The sequence below is a fragment of the Cebus imitator genome, unplaced genomic scaffold (genome assembly GCF_001604975.1).
Source record: "Cebus imitator isolate Cc_AM_T3 unplaced genomic scaffold, Cebus_imitator-1.0 Scaffold395, whole genome shotgun sequence".
Taxonomy (NCBI): Eukaryota; Metazoa; Chordata; class Mammalia; order Primates; family Cebidae; genus Cebus; species Cebus imitator.
Genome location: NW_016107710.1, coordinates 1,802,635 through 1,817,142, shown reverse-complemented (window position 1 = coordinate 1,817,142; position 14,508 = coordinate 1,802,635). Strand labels below are relative to the sequence as shown.

General features: G+C 33.6%; 1 pseudogene; it reads left to right on the top strand.

Annotated features, from left to right (window-relative positions):
- Positions 1 to 8,794: 8,794 nt before the first annotated feature.
- LOC108289204 overlaps positions 8,795 to 14,508 on the top strand; it is an 85,246-nt pseudogene continuing 79,532 nt past the window's right edge.

Below are 14,508 nucleotides of genomic sequence, written 5' to 3'. Positions count from 1 at the left end.
TTTTTAAAATTTTCTCTGGCATATGTAATTAATCACAATTCCACATGGAGCTACACATGATATAGTTAGTTCTAAAACATTAATCACAAAGGGAAAATGTTAAAAGTGTTCTGAAAGATAAGCATCTATTACCTGAAAATGAGTAATTATGACAAATAACTATAGTACTGCTGAATTACAAAACAAAATAATATTCTAAATATATTGAAGAAAATAAACAAATTTAGAATAGCATGTATAATAAAACTATCACAGATATGACAGTGAAAGAATCAAATTTCAAATTAAAATAAACCCTTAGAAAATTTACATAGTTTTTATTTTTATTTGACTTTAGAGTATTTTTTTAACCAAAATAAGAGACAAAGCTGGGAAGTAATCAAGATGATGTGGTTGGGAAGTAAAAGGAAATAGATTTCTTAGTGAGGTGTGTGATTATCTAGATAAAATTTATCAGAGAATAAGCAAGAGAGAGAGAAGAGGAATTTATTTGTAGAATTAGAAATTCTAGAGGATACTGCACCAACAATTGGCAAAAACCTGAGGTGGGTGATAGTGTTTAGAAACTGATTTAGAATTTGTTTCAGGGAAATAAGCAAAGAAGTCATTATTTTGTCTACAGATAATACCTAGCTAGATTTTCTATTTGTTGAGCTGTAGGGTTTAAGGCTAATGAATAAGATTTCAACCACTGGGAAGACAAATAATTTATGGTAGGAGAAATATCTCAAAATGTCGTGGTTTTGGTCATATACAACATGACCTGTATATTAAAATTTCATATAATCATAAAACCTTCATATGTGATGGTTCATGCTTCACTTTGCCTTCCAAATCTTGTCCAAAATTTCTCTTCTGGTCAACTCTAACCCAAGTTGTATAGGAAATAATATTTTGTTGGATATCTTTCTGATTAGAAATTAATATTATCAGAGAAGTCCATGATTTAATTTCATATCATTCTCAAAAATATATACATAATTTAATACTATTATAACCTTCTTGTTTTAATTTGGGATTATACCTATTTGAAGATCTACAATCCTTAATATTTCTATATAAAACTTTGTTCCTGTTATTAATGTTAAGACCTTTTAAAGCAGTATCCTGAGTACTTTTAAGTGATTTATATTAATATTTTAGACATAATTGTCTTTATTCAGCTACATACTATGACTCAGAAAATTATATTTATCAATCAAACTGGGTATGTTGTAAATGAATGGTATGCTTTATGCATCAAACCAATTAATTATAATATTTCAAAATACAGTGTTACTCAGCACTGTAAGTCATCAGAGAGATGCAAATTAAACCAAAATAAGATACTACCTTCATAACCAGTTTAATCCAAAAGACAAATAATATCATACATGTCCTTGACAAGGATGTGGAGAAACGAGAATCCTCATACACTGCTGATGGTACTGTAAAAGGGTACAATCACTGTGAAAAATTGTTTGACATTTTCTCCAAATGTTAAACCTAAAAATACCAGATGATCAGTAAGACCATTTCTAAGACTCTGTATGAATGTGTGTATGTATCTATGTATGTATGCATCTATCTAAGTATATATAAATAAAAACACAGTCAAAAAAGTTTGCATGAAATTTTTTACAGCAGCATTGTTCTTAATAGAGAAAAACTGCAAGCAATGTTATTAATGTTATTAATGTCTTTCAAGTATTATATGTTAGCCAACATATAATATGTCCATAGAAAACAATATTATTCAAAATAAAATGAACTACTGACACATGCTACCTCATAAATAAACTTCAAAACACATGGGAAGTGAAACAAGCTAGACACAAGCCCACATGCTCCATGAATCCATTTATATGAAATATTCTCAAAAGGCAAGAACAAGACCAAAGTAGCTTTGTGGTTGCCTGTGTCTGGGCAGGAGCAAGAATCAATTACAAATTGGCATGATGGGGAAAACTGTTCCAAAACTTCTTTATGATGATGGTTTAATCAAAGTAAATTTGCTAAAATTATTTGAATTATCCATATGAAATGGTTATATGACATTTAAGAGATACTTTGGTAAATATTAAAAAATAGAAAAATGCTTTGAATATTTTCATGTTTTATTTTATTTGCCTTTCTAATACCTTGTTCAAGATGGCAATGTGAAAGGTTTAAAGAAAAATAAAATCTTGATGACTCATCAAAGTCACACTTATACCTAAGTAATTTGCTATACCATTAATAATATACCATTAATTAATTGCTGTGATGGCACATGTCTGTAATCCTAGCTACTCAGGAGGCTGAGGCAGGAGAATCACTTGAACCAGGAAGTGGAGGTTGCAGTGAGCTGAGACTGTGCCACTGCACTCCAGCCTGGGCAACAGAGAGAAAATCCATCTCAAAAAGAAGATAAAATGAAATAGATTTTAATTTACCCATAGATACAACAACCTTTTAGCCATATAAAGAAATTTTGTATTAACTGAGAAAAACAACCCACTACCTATTGAATTCATGTACTATTGATTAAGGAGTATCTACAGAATTTTCACCTCAATATTTTCATGTAAAATAAGTGGAAATCAATAGTCCAAAGATCCTCATTAAGAATGAGCCACTGATAAATAATATATTTATAACTTATATAACATTTCATTTATGTGTAGGTTTTGAGTACTATGGAATGTTTAATTTGTACCAGGTTTTCCAAATTACTCAAAATTATAAGATTTTTTGTCAATGAGAGTTCTAAGATGACTTTTGAAATAATTTGCAAGATGAAAACTTGTCTCAATTTTGCAAACTACTAGAATTTAGATACAGAATACATTCTTTATAAGATCCATCTCCAGTGTGGATATGCCATATGTCTTTGAATGTACTCTAGAGAGACAAAGGCACTCCCACATTCCACATATTTATAGGGTCATTCAGAAATTAGTTCTTTCACATCTTCAACTAGAACTGGAGGCACTTAGGACATTACCTCATTGCTTACATGCAGCTTTTTAATCCAGTATGAGTTTTTTATATTTTCAAAAAAAAATGAAATAATTGCATGCTTTCCCATATTCCTTACAGTCATTGGTTTTCCTCCATTGAGTTTTTTAATGTGTTCAAAGGGAAATGGAACATATAAAGATTTTATCACATTTCTCATACACATAGAGTTTTTCAGTTGTTTAATTCCATGTTTTCAAAAAACTCAAATGATTGAATGTTTTCCCACTTTCCTTACAGTCCTAGGATTTCTGTGAAGTATGAGTTCTTTCATGTTTACATATAGAACAAAATAGCTAAATGCTTTACCACATTTCTTACATTCATAGTTTCTCTCCAGTGTGAGTTATTTCATGTTTATTTAGAGAACTGAAAAGTCTGAAGGCTTTACCACATTTCTTAGGATCATAGGGATTCTCTCCAGTGTAAGTTCTTTTATGTTCACCTAGAGAATTGGAATGACTAAAGACTTTGCCACATTTCTCAGTCATAAGATTTATCTTTAGTGTAAATTATGTCATGTGTTTCAAGGTAATTAAAACAACTAAAGGATTTGCAACATTTTTTAAATGTATAAGGTTTCTCTCCTGTATGAGATTGTTTTTGTGTTCAAAGGAAACCTAAATGTCTGAAGGTTTTACCACATTTTTTAACATTCATAAGGTTTCTCTCCAGTATGAGTTCTCTCATGCGTTTGAAGGGAACTGAAACAATTGAAGGTGTTACCTCATTTTTGACATTTATAAGGTTTCTCTCCAGAATGAGCTCTTTCATGTCTTCTAAGGGAACTACGTAGACTGGAGATTTTACCACAGTTTTGATATTCATATAAATTCTCTCCAGTATGAACTCTTTCATGTCTTCTGAGGTAACTGAAGGCTTTACCATATTTTTTTACAACCATAGGATTTCACTCCAGTATGCGTTCTTTTATGACTTTGTGTAGAGGAGGAATGACTGAAGCCTTCACCACATTTCTTATATTTATAGGGTTTCTCTCCAGTATAATTTGTTTTATGTTTCTGAAGGGAACTAGAAACAGTAAATTCCTTACCATCTTAATTAACCACAGATTCTTCAACACTGTGAACTCTCTTATGTCCTTGAAAATAACTGAGACATCTGAACTCTTTCCCACGTTTCCTACATCCACAGTTTCTGTCCAGTATGAGTATTTTTATGGTGATAAAGGTAACTTGAATATTCACAGGCTTTATCACATTTCTGATATTTATAAAGTTTTTCTCCACTGTGAGTTCTTTTACTATTTTGAAAAGAACTGCAAAATCTCAAGGCTTTACCACCTTTCTTCCATTCACAGGAGTTTTCTTCAATGTGAATTCCTTTATGTATTTGAAGTAAATAAAGAAACTTAAATGTTTTCCCACATTTCTTACCTCTATGAGGTTTCTTTCCAGTGTGTGTTACCATGTGTCTTTAGACATTTATGAGATAGATAATGGTTTCTCCCACATTGTTTACATTGATATCACCTCACTCCACATTCTTCACATTCTTATGGTTTGCATCAAAAATGATATAAGATGTACCTAGTAAGAGATGAATGATACATAAAAACTTGTCCACATACACGGCATTCACATGAATTTAAATCAGCAGAAATTTTCTTCTTCTGATTAAGATTTGGAATCTGGCTGAAGATTTCTCCGTAATGGCTAAGTTCTTTACATTTACAGAGTCTTCATACCATATAACTTCAGAGATGTTTTTCCAGAATTATTCAACATCCTAGACTTCCCCTTTGTTTCCATTTTCTGGCTTCCAGGATCTTCTGGCATCCTGCTTAGGGGTCTCCTAGAGCCTGCAGGTCACAGGGCAAAAGAGGCTGTAGCAAATGACCTAGGGTCTCCTGGAACAAAGGAAACAGAACAACAAAGCTGAGCGGGAGCTGGGAAGTCAGGCCAGAGAGATTAGAGCCTTGCCAGATGGTGGAAGCCACCTTGCATTTTTCTTTTTTCATTGTTGTACCTTCTTCATAACAAAACATTCATATTTACTTAAAAAATGTAAAAAAAATCCCTCTAGAATGATTTTTTTTAAATTTTACATTTTCACAAACAACCATGGATACCACTCATTTCATTGCTCATCTAGTGTATGTGAAAATTGTATCTCTTCAATTTTTCTAGAAAGTTTTCATTTACTCATTGCAATGCTTTTCCTGTTCAAAATCCTTTTCTGAATTGTTGCACATGTTTTATCATACTTCATGTGATTTTTCATATTTAATTTGGAAAGAATCCTTAGATATTTAGTCTCATAATATATCTCATAATAGATATAAAACTTATGCTAATCATATATGTAATGATTTTTGGTTTTAGTTGGAGTTTTCAAAGTTTTATAATTATACCTATTCCCCATAGTATCAATACTTAGTAGTTGTCTTGAAATGCATGCATACTTTGTTAATTTTGTCTTCCACTAATTGGATGTATAACAATTTTACTATTATACATAAATTACTAATTCAGTGGAATTTAAAAAATTGTTTGCTTCATAATCTAATATCAAATCCAGAAAGCTTAAATGCTTTACTGAAATAGCAATCAGAGATACAGTAATGTAATAAGCCATATGCCCTGGAATCTATCAGACTTGCTAACCTGCCACTTACCCTTAGAACCAAATAATTCTAAATATTAGTTATTTTATCTCAAATAATACTCAAATTTTCCAATTGCTTACATGAATTCCATATGAATTAAAATTATGTATAGTGCATACCTGCAAAAAATAATCATTTCTTATTATATGTGACTGAATAAAATACAATATAGATAAATAATTTTCCTGAACCTTGAATCACAGCATATATGAACAACAGTAATCAATAGACTTTAAATTAAATTTTGTCTTTTCTATCAGTTTTAGAAATGAGTAAGTTTATAAATTACGTAAATATTTTCTGAAAAAATATTTCCTACTTATCTTGATTTTTGAATAATATTGATAACAATTGTATAACCTTTTAAATTTACAAAACACTGTGTACCATAACACTGAGAAATTGATATGCCATTTCTTACATGTACATTATAAAATTATAATTTCGAGAAGCTGGTCAAATGCATTACAAAATGCATTTCTGGGTTATGGCATCCCATCTTTGATGTAACTTTAAAGAAGATACCAAGCTGTGACAAAAATAAAATACTTGAAAGTGCTTCATTAAACTGACCCTTTAAGGTCATTTATATTTCCAGTTTATAAAATAGTGTTGTCTTTTATATAGAAAGTCTGATCACACCTCCTGCAAGGTTATCCTAATTAGAACCTGAAAGAAAGTTGTTTTAAAATGCCAAATGCGCCTATAACCTTGATCTGGGTTACTGGCCCATTATTTCCTGCCTGGCTGTTAAGAGTTCACAGTATATTTAATTCTATGTTGTAAAAAGGGTTTTTAAACTGCATTAGGTAAATGGAGAATACATCAATACAAATCTTCAGAAAATAACAAAGCTAAATTTGGTAACACATACCTTACATTGTAAATTATGTCATGAAACTTGACATTAACCTATTACAAATAAATGCCAGCTACCTGTGAAATATGAAGAAGTATATCACATATCTTAGAAAGTATTTGTAAAATTAATGGACAAATAACTATAAAGTATATAGTATAGTAAAAGCTCTTTAGAATTTCTTCATAGTATCAACACTAATTTTTATATTTAGCTCAATGAATTACGGGTGCAATATAGGATACTTAATAATATTTTTCTTTCATATAATAAGCCTTAAGGTAGGTATTTTCATGTGATGCATTGATTCATGGTAACCATATAGAATAGGGGTTCTTTCTATTTTAAAAATTAACACAAATCATTCAGGGATTTATCTTTGGTAAAAAAATAATAGCAAGTAATAATAACATTGCTCACCTGTACGAGAATGTTGATTTTAATATTCTATAGCGTTTTCCAATTCTAGGCAGCTATAGGTAATAATATTGAAACATTCTTTATCTGAGGAACTTATGAAAAGAAACAAAATTTTAATTTATAAAAATTGATCTCAAATGCAGAATGAGAACTCTGTGATTATTGTAAGGCTGGTTACCTCGCTGGGAGCTGAATGGAAACACCCATCCCTCTCTGTGCCTGATAACTATGTCATAACCTCAAGCTCATTATCTGGCCTCATCACATGGCTTCCCCACACCTGCCTCTGCATACCATACCCAAGCTCACACTCAGCACTAAACTGTACACTCAACCCCAGCCCACAGTTAAAAAGCCCCGCCAAAAAATTTTAAAGAAACCCCACCAAACCCTGGCCGGCCCACTTACCCAGAATCCCCCCCCCCCACCGCCTACAAATGACAGCTCGCTCCATGCACATCCTGTTTCCCAACAGCCAGTAAAGCTGCCTTCGCTTTGTTTCCCCAACAGCCAATCAAGGCCCACTTACCCAAATTCCTGCCCACCTCCCAATAACAGTTCACTCCATACATATCCTGTTTCCCAACAGCCAATAAAGCTGCCTTTGCTTTGTTCTCCAAAAACGAATCAATTGTCTCCCTTCCCCATAAAATCCCACACCCTAAACAGCCGGTTGCAACTTCTTTAGCCCCTTCTTAAACCACAAAGCCTCGCCCAAAAGCTAAATAAATTAACTCCTTATTTTCTTATACTTGCCTCAGTTTCCTCATTTTACCCCAGTAAGAAACCTTACAATTATCACTTTGTCTAGCCTAATTCTTATATAACCAATTATAAGTCATTCACAATGACTTCCAAGTCAGAACATCAGAACAGCAATAGGATATAATAAGAATATTTACAGTTGATTTTACTGTACTCATAATTACCAATTGTATATAATATTACTGATATGATTATATTATCTCATTGAAAAAACTGGATATTACTGGACCAGTAATCTGTTATTTAAAATGTCTCATGAAAAATAACCAAAAATTTGTTTATGTTTATAGGGAAATATTCTCTAATTAGTCTTTAAATGTGCATTTTATAGCGGATAATTAAATAACAAAATAACTTGTCAGCAGAAGCACAAAGTTTTTCCAATTACAAAGGCATATGCAGACTTTTCAGAAGAATCTACAGATTCTATTTCTACGCTATCATTTTTATTCTTTCAGCTTTAACTGCCTCCAACCCAAAATAACTTCTTACCATCATTAAAAACTTGCATTTTCATTTTGAAAACAATATACATTAGAATACTTAGTAATAAAGCAATAACTGAGAAGAATTAATTAAGTATAACAGAACTAATTTTCGTCAGTTGAATTTTTTCACCTATTCCATTTCTTTCTACTGAGTTATTTTGGCTCTCAAGTATTTTTAAAAGAATATTTCTTAACATTTTACTTGGGAGTACTTCATTTTGTAAGAGAAAATATAACCAAATAACAGCCTATTTATGGAAATGACATAAAATATGCTGCATAATTTCTTATGTTAATAAATATAATACACTGAAAGGACGTATGTATGAACGTTCAGTTGTAGCATGTATTATTTAAATATATCCATGAGGGATAATATTTTAATAACAATTGGGTCCTGAGCATTGGACTTTTTGATTTTACTGATACAGAACAGTTTTGTATGTAGTATGTAATACTTGCATCAGAAGCAACTAATCTATCCTTTCCCTATTTCTAATAGTGTTTATGAAAAGTAAAACAACCAATCAGAAACATAACACACACTTTGTGATGAATGAGCTTGATGAGACAGATCAGTGAAAGAAAAAACTTTATTCAAAAACAAGAATATATGTTGCAGAGACCGTATGGTGGTGATGCTTAAGGTGCAGAATGGCTAAGAAATTGTACAGGAAGACCCTTGTAGCAGTACATTTATCAGTTATAACCAATCATATCATGGAAATATTTGGCATTGCATCAGAGGAAGGGTTAAAAAAGGGCAAGTAATGAATAGCACTTCTTAAACTGATCACTAAGAAAAGGGTATAAATGGTCTGTTTTTTTCTACTAAATATCTGATATAGAATTCATATTTAGGATAATCTAAAGGTAGATGGCAGTGTAGACATTTTGATAAACTGCTCTCTTCTAATACAAATTACTTATATCTCATTAATATGGAAATTACTCTATGATGATATTAATTGAGTGTTGACTAATGTATTCATTTTTTATGCTTTCTTTTGATTCTATTTTCTGGTGCTTTTAAGACCACTAAGCAGTGTATTTGTGGGCATATGTGTTTTCACTCATATGTAACCAATTACTCTGCTTTCATAGTTACTTTGAACTTATAAAAGCATTGTGTGGCTACCGTTTATTTAGAACTCCAATCAGTAATGTTATGTTACTATGAATTTGAAGTCATTCTTTTTTATTGATAAAGTCTCTCAGTATATTATTACACTGAGTGCACCTCAAAATAATTATGCTTTCTTCCTAGTATAAATGTAGTTGCCTTTTTCTCTGTATTTACTATCTTTATTTCTTCTCTGTATTATTTGATCATGTTCGTGTATTTGGCCTCTAAGACATGAATAAGGAAAAATGAGCGTTGGAATTATTTTACATTGTCGTATGTGTTCTCGTATTAATACCAATAAGATAAATCGTGCATCATTCATTGCTGATGACAACTTCATGCACCCTGTGGTGGATTCTTGGCACAAATTATTTCCTAATTAACTGAAGAATCTCCCAGGCAGTTCCCACCCGAAGTTCTTGCCCATAAATATGTAAAACATAATAAAATGCATTTTGTTTTGTGACAGTTGGTTATACAGCAATAGATGACCATTATACCCATTTTATACTTGCTGACAGCTATCTCTTTACCAATATTAAAATTCTTATGCTGTCTCAAATATTAGCATATTTTCTTTTTTATTGTCTTCATGACATAAAATTAAAATATTTGCTTTCATATTCTAACTTCTTAGAGCCTACATTCCTGTTACATAACTACAACTATTTTGTCACAGAATTGGGAAAAAAAATCTGGAAAATAAAAATAAACTCAAATACGTATGTATTCTTGGAATTATCTAAACGTTCTGCTTTCGTTCTGCCTCAGGGAAGCTCATTTTTTTTATGATGAACATTATCAGTAAGTTAAAGATAGACTTTTGTTACTTTTTGCGGAAGAGTTTTTCCCTGTAAATATATTCAATTATCAGTTTCTCAGATACTTATGAAACAGGTCAGGATCACTGGTTTTGTCTAAGGTATCATCTGAGCTCATCATCTATTATGCAAGAGAATTAAAGAGGACAGACACAAGCGGTGAGGTTGGAGTGAAAGTTTAACAAGCAAAAGAAGAAAGCTCTCCACAGCAGAGAAGGGAGCCTGAGTGAGCTACCATTTTTACAGCAGAATTCAAAAGCTTTTATCAGAAGCTCCTCTTGTCTCTGTAGCGTTTGAGTAATTATCTGAAAAGCCATCTGCACAACTCCTTCTTGTTTATGTGTTGTGAATATGTCTTTAGGTAAGTACAAACCACTGCTTCTCTTGTTTGTATAACCGTGTGTTTGTTTTAGGTAAGCTCCCCTCCTTCCCATGCAACAAAATACAGGAAAGGTATGGTTTCTGCCACAAAACAGTGTGGAATGCATGGCTATGGACCATACGAATTAATGTCAATTTATTCCCAGTCATAAGTCTTAATGTATTTTAATTAAATCAAATAAGTTATGCAATTAATTTCCATTAGCTTTTAAAAAACAAGAACCGAATTTCAAATATTTTTAAAAAGTTGTTGTAGTCAATACCTTCTCCATTTCTTTCTTACATGATATATCCAGAACCTGCTATTTTCTTAAGAGTCAAAATAATTTTTGAAAATCCAATGTTCAAAATGTGTATTTTGCATCTGTTCTTATTTAAGTTTAAAAGTAGGCTCTCATGACAAAGAATGTCTCCTGATTTCTGAATTTCTCCCTGCCAGCTTTGATTTAGCTTACGTGACTCAATTTTATGGTATCTCAATGTGGAGTAGAAATCCCTTTCAAAGTCATATGTAACTTATTCTAACAAAATCTGTCATTCATCATCATTTTAAGTCTCTCTTGAGTAAACTGCAATTTGTACCAAGTTGTACAATATGGTTTGGGGATGTGTCATATTGTCTAGAGGAAGCTAAAACCAAGACTGTCAAATTCTTTTCAATTAGGACTTTGTGTAGGATTTCAGTTGCAGTAAAACCCATTAAATAGAATCTGCAGTTGACTTGAGATAGATATGACAATTATTACTTCAGGTTGTTTGCCTTGTAGACTGAATCTTTCATAGCTTCATTCAATTATATAAACTTTGCATGGAACTGTGATATTCTAAGTTTATTTAATACCATAGGGCTTTATCTACAGTAAAAATAGAAAAAAGATAACAGAATTCATAGTTTGATCAGTGACTTCAAAATACATTATATGGATTTTAGGTTATTTACTTTTTCTTGTACTATATTTGTGTAAATATAAAATTTTTATTTTTATTCATTATTTTGTTTTACATTATAAACACTACATATATAAGACTGCTGCCTCCAGTTTTTATGAATTAAGGCTGCTTTATTCATTAAGATGTGATAGCTCAGAGTAGAACACTATTCAGTAATAATTATCAGAAGAATTTAATATATAATGAAAAATATATATTTTCAAACAATGAATAGCTTTATAAGGATCAAGAATGAGAAATGTTAAGGATTCAGAGAAGATTTACTCTTAAAAGATGAGTTAAATAGGTACCTTTTCCTTGAGGTCTTTCTGAGCCTGTGATTATGCAAGGGACTGAGAATGCACAATTTGTCTCAGTAGAGGGCTTTTATTGAGAAAGGAGATAGGGCCTTCAAAGAGGTGATTCAGTTAATATGAGGCCAATAAGGCCGATCTCTAACCCAATAGGACTGATGTCCTTATAAGAAGAGAGAGAAAGACAAAGGGCCAGGTATGCACAGAAAACCACCACGTCACCATGTGTAGAGGTGCCAAGAGGGCAGCCATGTGTAAGCCAAGGAGACAGGCCAGGAGCAGATTCATTCTTTATATGGCTCTCAGAGGAAACCAACCCTGCAAGCACCTTGACCTTGGGCTTCTAGTCAGCAGAAGTGTAAGAAAATCAGCCTCTGGGGTTTAGGTCACAAATATATACCAAACAGACACACACACACAAGGCATAAAATACAATAAGATAAAGCTATAACAGATGTTAGAGGAAATTCATAACAAAAGTGCATTTAATAAATAAATTTGAATATCAATACTCTAAGACTTTTATCTCAAAATCTAGAGCAAGTCCAGCAAATCATATGTAACAAGAATAGGAAATAAGAAACTATAAATAAGAGACCAGAACAAATAAGATAGGATTATGTATAGTGAAAAATTTAACTAAATCGAAAAATTGATAAACCCTTATCAAGACTAATTTTTAAAAAGTAAACAGAAAAAAAAAAAATCACCAGGCTCAGGAATTAGAAAGGAACATTTCAGCAGATCTGCTAACCTAAATAACACAATAATGACTATTATAAACAATTTCATGCCAAAAATCGTGACAACGTAGATAAAATAAATTTCTTAAAAGCAATAATTGAAACTTACTGAACTTGGAAAAGAATAATAATCCAATAGCTTAAAAAAAGTGGGGGGAAAGAAAACCTAACATAAAACAGAGTACAGTACATCTCCAAAAATCTTAGAAAATTAAAATCCTAGGTACAAATGATTTTTTCACACACGGAAAAAAATAACACCAAGAATACAAGAACATTTTACGAGAGAAAAATAGTCACTCAACTGTTTTTATGAGACTTGCATTAACTTCACATAAAAGCCAGACAAGTTGTCATCTCCTTTTCCCCTGGTGGCGGCAGTGCAGGGCTGTCGCCTGCCAGGACATGTCGTGGGCGCCAGCAGAGAGGAAGGCGCTTGTCGCAGTGTGGGCAAGAGCGGCTAATGGAGACGCGGTACCAGCATCTGGAGGGAGGCGGCACAGTGGTCGGCCTCAAGGACACCCTGGCCAGCCATGTAGGAGCGCGTGTCCAGGGCCCTGGCCGAGCTGGTCTAGGAGCGGACCCTGTCCCAAGCGCTGGGAGCGCATCAAGCTGGCTCCCTGCCCAGAACTGAATGCTGTGCTCCAGCTGTGTCCTCACTGGTGCTGAAGAGTGAGGAAGAGCCGCCTTCATAGGTTACGTGTGGTTCCTCTGCTTACACAGCCCAATACCAGATTCACTTACTTTGACCCTTTGCAGTTGTTAGAATCGGTGAAAGAACAAGGCGTTGGGAAAAGAAAAGAGCAGTTACACATCTGAACAGTTGAACAGGTGCTTGGTCAGGAAGGATGGGATGCTCAGTCCTGCCAGCCTGTACCTGTTAACAGCAGTAACTTGTTTCAGGAGCTGGAGTCACATGGCAGCTCTATGGAGGACTATTCACCGGAGCACTGGGAACCCGCAAGCAGGATCTCCATCGCTATCCAACGGATGAAAAACTGCATGAAATATCTGTCCCAAAGGGAACGCTAAAAATTAAACAAGAGTCTTCTGAAGAAGCACAGAAGAGAGACATAATGCAGAATATTGTACAGATTTTGGAATCGGTAGAGTTTAAATGGGAACTTTTTCAGAGGTGGACAGACTTTTCAAGGCTCCCTCTTTTTAATAAACGGGCCATTTTGGGAATTGGTTATAACACCAGTTGGAAAGGGGCTATCCATCACCATTATGCTGAGATCAGCTCCCAGGTACCCCTTGGCAAGCGACTTCAGGAGTACTTCAACTCTGAGAAGCCTGAGAGACAGATCGTTACGACAAGAGTGCAGAAAATGAACTGGAACGATGTTCACTACGAAATTTTAGAGATCACTATTAGCGAAGAGAGGTACTTGGAGCTGCGCACGGAAATTGGTTATCCATTGCCCAACCAACCAGTGGGAGCGTTGCTCGTTATGTATTGCCTGGAGGTATTCCCACGAGCCCAGGCCTTTATGCTATTGACAATGAAGAATGCATTGAGAGGCCCCTCTCACCACACATGGAGCAATGTTCCCTGGACTCGGGAAAAGAGGGTCGAGTTTGACCTGGAAACCCTTTCAGCACAACCTCATGACAGGTGAAAATAGAACTCGCCCTAATTATCTTTTGTTACCTCAGGATTGCTGAGGTCAGGACTGTGCAGCAGTGCTTATTTTTATATTTCCAAGTGAATACCAAAACCTTCAGCAAAGAGTGGGTTGGCATTAATGAGATTTTCTCTAAAACTGCATTGGGGATCCTGGAGTTTTCCCCAAATTCATCTATATTAAATTTGTGGAAGTAGAGAGAGATTTGTTAAATCACAGAGTTTTACTCCTGGGTCTAAAATGTTACCAAATCTTGCTAATTCTTAGACATTGACATCAGTCAAAGCCTCATCTGCAGGCCTGGGAGAAGGCAATAATCAAAATGAACCGCTTTTGTGCAGCAGGGCACCAGAAAGAAAGCTATTCAACTCCTCTAGGCCCAAGCACTATTTCAGAAGAGGTGGGTATGTGAGATTTTAAGGTCT